The sequence below is a fragment of the Lissotriton vulgaris genome, chromosome 9 (genome assembly GCF_964263255.1).
Source record: "Lissotriton vulgaris chromosome 9, aLisVul1.2, whole genome shotgun sequence".
NCBI classification, from domain to species: Eukaryota; Metazoa; Chordata; class Amphibia; order Caudata; family Salamandridae; genus Lissotriton; species Lissotriton vulgaris.
The window spans coordinates 1,214,374,832-1,214,381,493 of record NC_141697.1 but is presented as its reverse complement, the minus strand read 5'-3'; positions in this window follow the sequence as shown (position 1 = coordinate 1,214,381,493).

The window sequence follows — 6,662 nt, the reverse complement described above, 5'->3', positions numbered from 1 at the left end:
TATTTAGTGAACGTTTACAACAGACCAACACCCATTACAAGAGAATCTTCTTTATTAATCCATCTAGATCTCCTATTGGGTAACCTGGATACTAGAGAGAATTATGTCATCATGGCAGGCGATTTTAATTGCAATTTTGAGCCCATTGTGGGGTTTAGTGACATCTTCCTAGAAGAAGATGAGGCAAATGGGATCCCTGTTTTAGATAATATCAAACCAGTTAAATGTTCGCCCCTGGCCCTCCAAATGACGAGACTATGTGCAGAATATTGCACTAGAGCGTGCAATGGACGACTACCATCAGATATTGTGAAGAAGCCTACTTTCTATAGAGGGAACTACAAAAGTAATATAGATTTTATTATTGCCTCAGTGTCATCATGGGAATTCCTTCTTGACATGGAGGTAATAGAAAGATTAGAAAGTGATCATTTCCCCCTAGTCCTTCAGATTGAGGATTGCCTATTTGGAGACACAGTTTCCCCTTTGACTGGAGAAGTAACCAACGGTGACCAAAATGAGATTCATATTAGCAACAATAGACGTTCTCTCAAATGGCCACTAATATTGGGCAACGGTGAAATCATAGCAGAAATCTATAAGCTCTTTGCTAGCATCTTTGGAGCATATTCAAATGACACCCCAAAGGAGGGGAATGACAGCCACTTCATGAAACTACATCAAACATTTTTTGATGCTTTAAAGCCCTTAGTCACCAAGATGCCGAAGAAAGGGCAGCAGAAGACACACAATCTGCCCCATAGCAAACCCTGGTACAACAAGGACTGCAGGGAGTCCAAGAGGGCACTTTTAACTGCGATCAAATCGAAGGCACAACCGGACATTATGTCAGCCAGGACTACTTATAAATTGGTCCAAAAGGCATGTAAAATGGCATGGGAGGAAGCAAAATGGGCAGATTTGCTCCATGCAGCAAAAACACGAGATAACATAGCCTTCTGGAGGTTGATAGCGAATGGGAATCACCAAGGCAGAGTGGTCAAGGACGTCTATTTAGACGAACAGACCTGGGTAAACCATTTTTCTAACCTCTACAAGGAATATGAGGAACCCATTACAGATAGGACCCCAAGCTATGCCATTCCGAGGGATACCTTGGATTTTACTCTAGGTGAGACAGAATTGGCAATAACCCAGATCAAGTCTGGTAAAGCCCCTTGGTTAGACAAGATTCCGGGAGACTTGTACAAACACGAATTAAAAATTTGGGCTCCCTACATTAACCATCTGTGTAACGAGTTATCCCGGAATCTAGACTTCCCAGAGAGATGGAAGGGGGGCTGAAATTGTTTTAATTTATAAGAAAGGTGACAGGATGGACCCCTCAAATTATCGTCCAATAAGCCTAATGGATATACTACAAAAAATCTACACAAGACATATCCTATTTCGTGTTAATGATTGGCTGGATGAAAAGGCAATTTTGTCTAGATACCAAGCGGGATTCAGACCCAAAGTTAGTACAATTGATCAAATCTTCCGCTTTTGTTGCCTTTATTGGAAATACATCAAGATTAAAAAGGGCCAACTACATGTCGCGTTCGTCGACTTAAGGGCGGCGTTCGATTTAGTCCCACGTAATTTATTGTGGGAAACATTGAGTTTAGCAGGGATGCCACCCACCCTGATAGCGCAAATAAAAGAGCTCCATAGAGGTAACTTTGCCAGAGTACGATGGGGCCCAAAAGGCGAACTAACCCCCAAAATCCCCATCAAACGTGGTGTGCGCCAGGGGTGTGTACTGGCCCCCACACTGTTTTCGCTATTTGTGAATGACAATCCTTTATACTTGGAGGGATGCAAAAACGACTCTCCCAAGTTGAATGGCGAAAAAGTTACTTCCCTATTGTTTGCGGACGATACCATTTTGATTTCCCAGACAAAAAAAGGTCTCCAAGCTCTCTTAAATTCCTTCAACGATTATTGCAACAAGAAAGGATTGGAGATAAATGGGAAAAAGACAAAGTGTATGGTCCTAAATCCAACTAAAATTGACAAGGGCTGTCTAACTTTAAATGGATCAAAACTGGAATCAGTTCCGCATTTTGGATATCTGGGGGTAACATTGGACTCCAATTTTACATGGAAAGCCCAATTGGAAAAATGTAAGATGATGTTTAGCCAGAACACAAAACCCATTCTTAGAGAGCAAGGCCAAAGTACCAGTAAGGCCGTGTCTCCTGCAGTTGAACTTTTTAAATTTAAGGTTCAACCTGCAGTGCTATACGGTTCAGAAATCTGGGGCCCAGGGTCTAAAGATACTTTCAGGGTCTTGGACAATAACTTCTTGAGAAGTTTGGTCAGAGTCCCTAGAAGTACTCCTCTGGTCCCACTTCAGCTTGATTTAAACTTTCGTAGAACGGACCATCATATCATTCTACGTCCTTTACTGTTATGGATCAGGCTGTGGCGTGTACCCGAGCTGCAAGTATATAGAGATGGGCTAATAGAAATCATGGAGCTTGATAGCTTCAAGGTGATATCCTGGTTTAAACATGTTAAATTCTGGCTTATCTTACTAGGTCTGTCGCATTACTGGGAACACCCAGATCTACTTCCACCACACTCAAAAACTATGGTAAAAAAGTGTTTTTGGTCGTACATTACGGACATGATCAAAAACGCTTCATCTAGTGGGTCACTTGTAACAAGATTCCTTACCTTTAAAGATGATCCATTCTTCGAGACCTTTTTGGATGAAATAGAACCACCCTTAGCAAAGACCCTATTTCTGAAATTCAGATATGGCAATCTCCAAATCGGCTCAACATTGGCTCGTTGGTCTGGTGGTGTAAACTCGGAGAACCATGTAGAAGATGAATTATGTACCATGTGTGGATGTAATCAAAAAGAAAATGAGTTACATATCCTCTTCTTCTGCCCAGCATATGCTCAGGCTAGAAAAAGATGGATTAAACCAATATGTTTAACACTAGGTGTAAGATCATGTTCTCAGGCTTTAAGGATTCTTTTGTCTAACACTAGCCAACCTATTGTATTTAGTGTTAGCAGATTCTTGCATAGTATCTTTTTCCAAAGAGGAAAATTGGGTTATAAATAGTAAAACGTTGATATGCCAAAATTGCCGCTTACTAATAACTGAGGGATAATTGACGAAATTCTATTCCTGTCGCCCATAACTGTCCTCACCGAGATTGAATAGTTACTATGAATGTTTTAAACTTCTTGACCCCTAATTTTAGAATCGACATGAAAATCGAATGAATTTATATAGCATGTTGTGCATTTTAAAAGAAATGTTTATTGTATCAATGTATTTGTTCTTTTATGGTATTCATGCCGAAATAAAATTAAATGAGTGCTAGAAAGTGTTTTGTTTTATGAAATTCATATCTCAGACACCTACATTGGATTTTTGTTGCTTTGGTGTCATTTTAAAGATAAAAATATTTCTTATTTTTATAAATCTGTGTGAGATTTGTATTGTGTGCTGTATCTTAATTATTTACTGAACTAGTGTTTCAACTGCTTTACAAATCTGTCTCTTAAATTAATCCTGCCTGCTCGCAGCCAATCTACCCGGGGTTGAGCATGAGAATAATTTATTGAGACCTATACTGAGCCCTAAACCTCGTTAGTGGTCTTATTGCCAGTGGTAGATGCACATTTACCACTACTAATAACCCACTTTCCAACATTGACACTCAACATCCCCTCCCTGTCCGGATGCTGCTTGCAGCTCTCCTACACTTCCTGCCTCTTCTATACCTTACACCTCATGACCTCCATATTCTGATACTTCTAGCCGCCTCTTCTCTGACCTTCCAAAACACTGCATATCCAGATCCTGCCCGCTTCACCCTCTGCTGACACTCTATGCCCCTCCCTCTCTTGAAACTGCATGCCATCTCTTTACACTGCTCACCCCTCCTCTGCTCTCCACCCTCCCTCTCCAGTCACTCCACCCCCTCTCCTAACACTTCATGCCCTTAGCTCTCCTGAGCCTCCATGCCCTCTGACACCCCTCCCTCTCAGACACTCTTCAGCCCCTCCCCCTTTGTCTCTGACAATCCTGGAACGTCTCTTTCACTGCACTCTCCCTTCTTTTGGCTCTCTACACCCTCTTCTGGGAGTCTCACCTCTCTCTCTATACACTCCCTGCACCACTCTCCCTTCCTGACACACCACACGTCTCCCACTCCAGACACTCTGGGCCCGATTCACAGAACTAACTTAAGACAAAATCCTAAATTTACTACTTTTGGTATTCACAGAAGTTAGGATTTTGTCTTAAATTTGTTTTTAGACAAACTTAAGACAGACTTAAGTTAGGATTTTGTCTTAAGTCTGTCTTAAGTTTGTTTTAAGACAAAATCCTAACTTCTGTGAATACCAAAAGTAGTAAGTTTAGGATTTTATCTTAAATTAGTTCTGTGAATCGGCCCCACAATGCCCCTCCCACTCTTGATGCTTCATGCCATCTTTTTACACTGCCCGCCCCTCCCTCTCCACCCTTCACTAATCCCTCTCCAGACACTCTTCCCTCCTCCCTCCCCAGTCACCCTGTACCTCCCCCTCTCATCTAACACTGTGCCCTTAGCTCTTCAGAGTCTCCATGCCCTCTGGCACCCTTCACTCCACCCTCCCCAGAAGCCCCATAATCCTCCCTGTCCTGACACTCGATGCCCCGCCCCCTTATGACATTGAATGGCCCACCCTCTCCTGGCATCCCATAACTCTAACTCGCCCACCTCTGTCATGTCTTACCTCTCTTTCAGCTGAAGGGCACGTCCTTCTTTTTTATGGCAGCCCTCTCTTCCATGACACACTGCTCATGTGACGTCTCTGCTCAGACCTGGATATCCCACGCTCCCTGCATCTGTGATGTGACTCCCTGAGACCTGCACACCGTGCCCCCGCCCCTGGTGTGAGTCCCCAGACCAGCTTATGCTGTCCTCTTCCTTCCTCTGTGAGGTTACTTCCTGGGGCTGCACTTCCGGTCCCCCTTTTTCTAGGTAGTGACTCCCGAGGCTTGTACACCCAGACCCCTCCCCGATTGCTTTGTGATGTCACTCCTCCAGGCCTGCACATCCCGCCCCTACCCCCTGTGTGATGTCTCTCCTCCAGGCCTGCACATCCCGCCCCTACCCCCTTTGTGACCTCACTCCTCCAGTCCGGCACATCCCCCCTTGTGATGTCTCTCCTCCAAGCCTTTACATCTCCCCTTTTAAGGTCACCCCCACAGGCCTGGACAGCCTGTCCCCCACCCCTTTGTGATGTCACTCCCCCACCTCTATATATTCCCGAGGAGGACTGTGGACCTCTGATTGATGTTGGGGCAGTAAGGGCGCAGACTGGGCAAGTCTTTGAGCCTATGCAATACCCGGTCTGCGGTATTAAATATGTCCTCGAAGCCTTGTCCCCCACTAGTAGAGGTGTTCGGGCCGAACCCCCTCTTGGCACCCGTCCTCTGCTTTTGGGTCTCAGTCCAGCTCCTGGCTCTGCCAGCGATATGTTGGGGGGCTCCGGAGGGGGCCTGCCATCATGCGCATGCCTGCGGGATATGCCTGGTGTGACTGACCGAGGGTTTAAAATCAACCGCCCACACATGGATGGCGTGGTGTGGTTCTGAACATCCGCGACATTTAGATGGGAACAGCCATGGCCTTTGCCTGTGGAGTTCGGGTTTATATTGGGGGCAAGAGAACTTCACATGGCAAACAAGGCCACCTCAGTCGAGGCACCGCGAGTCCCTTTGTGGGTGCAGTTGACAGGGAGAGTGGTATGAATGCTCAGTAGCAGGGGTCAGAACCTTGGCGTGGTGCTACTGCTCACCAGCCTCCAGGGCTGGTGCTAATCTGACCTGTGTGCCTGGAGTGGGGGTGCTATCTGACCTGTGGGCCTCGAGGGCTGGTGCTAATCTGACCTGTGTGCCTCCAGGGCTGGTGCTAATCTGACCTGTGTGCCTCCAGGGCTGGTGCTAATCTGACCTGTGTGCCTCCAGGGCTGGTGCTAATCTGACCTGTGTGCCTGGAGGGCTGGTGCTAATCTGATCTGTGTTCCTCAGGGGCTGGTGCTAATCTGACCTGTGTTTCTGGAGTGGGGGTGCTAATCTGACCTGTGTGCCTGGAGTGGGGGTGCTAATCTGACGTGTGTGCCTCCAGGACTGGTGCTAATCTGACCTGTGTGCCTCGGGGGCTGGTGCTAATCTGACCTGTGTGCCTCCAGGGCTGGTGCTAATATGACCTGTGTGCCTCGGGGGCTGGTGCTAATCTGGCCTGTGTGCCTCGGGGGCTGGGGCTAATCTGATCTGTGTGCCTCCAGGGCTGGTGCTAATATGACCTGTGTGCCTCGAGGGCTGGTGCTCATCTGATCTGTGTGCCTCAGGGGCTGGTGCTAATCTGACCTGTGTGCCTCCAGGGCTGGTGCTAATATGACCTGTGTGCCTCGAGGGCTGGTGCTAATATGACCTGTGTGCCTCGAGGGCTGGTGCTAATCTGACCTGTGTGCCTAGAGGGCTGGTGCTAATATGACCTGTGTGCCTGGAGGGTTTGTGCTAATCTGACCTGTGTGCCTCGAGGGCTGGTGCTAATCTGACCTGTGTGCCTCAGGGGCTGGTGCTAATCTGACCTATGTGCCTCGAGGGCTGGTGCTAATATGACCTGTGTGCCTCGAGGGCT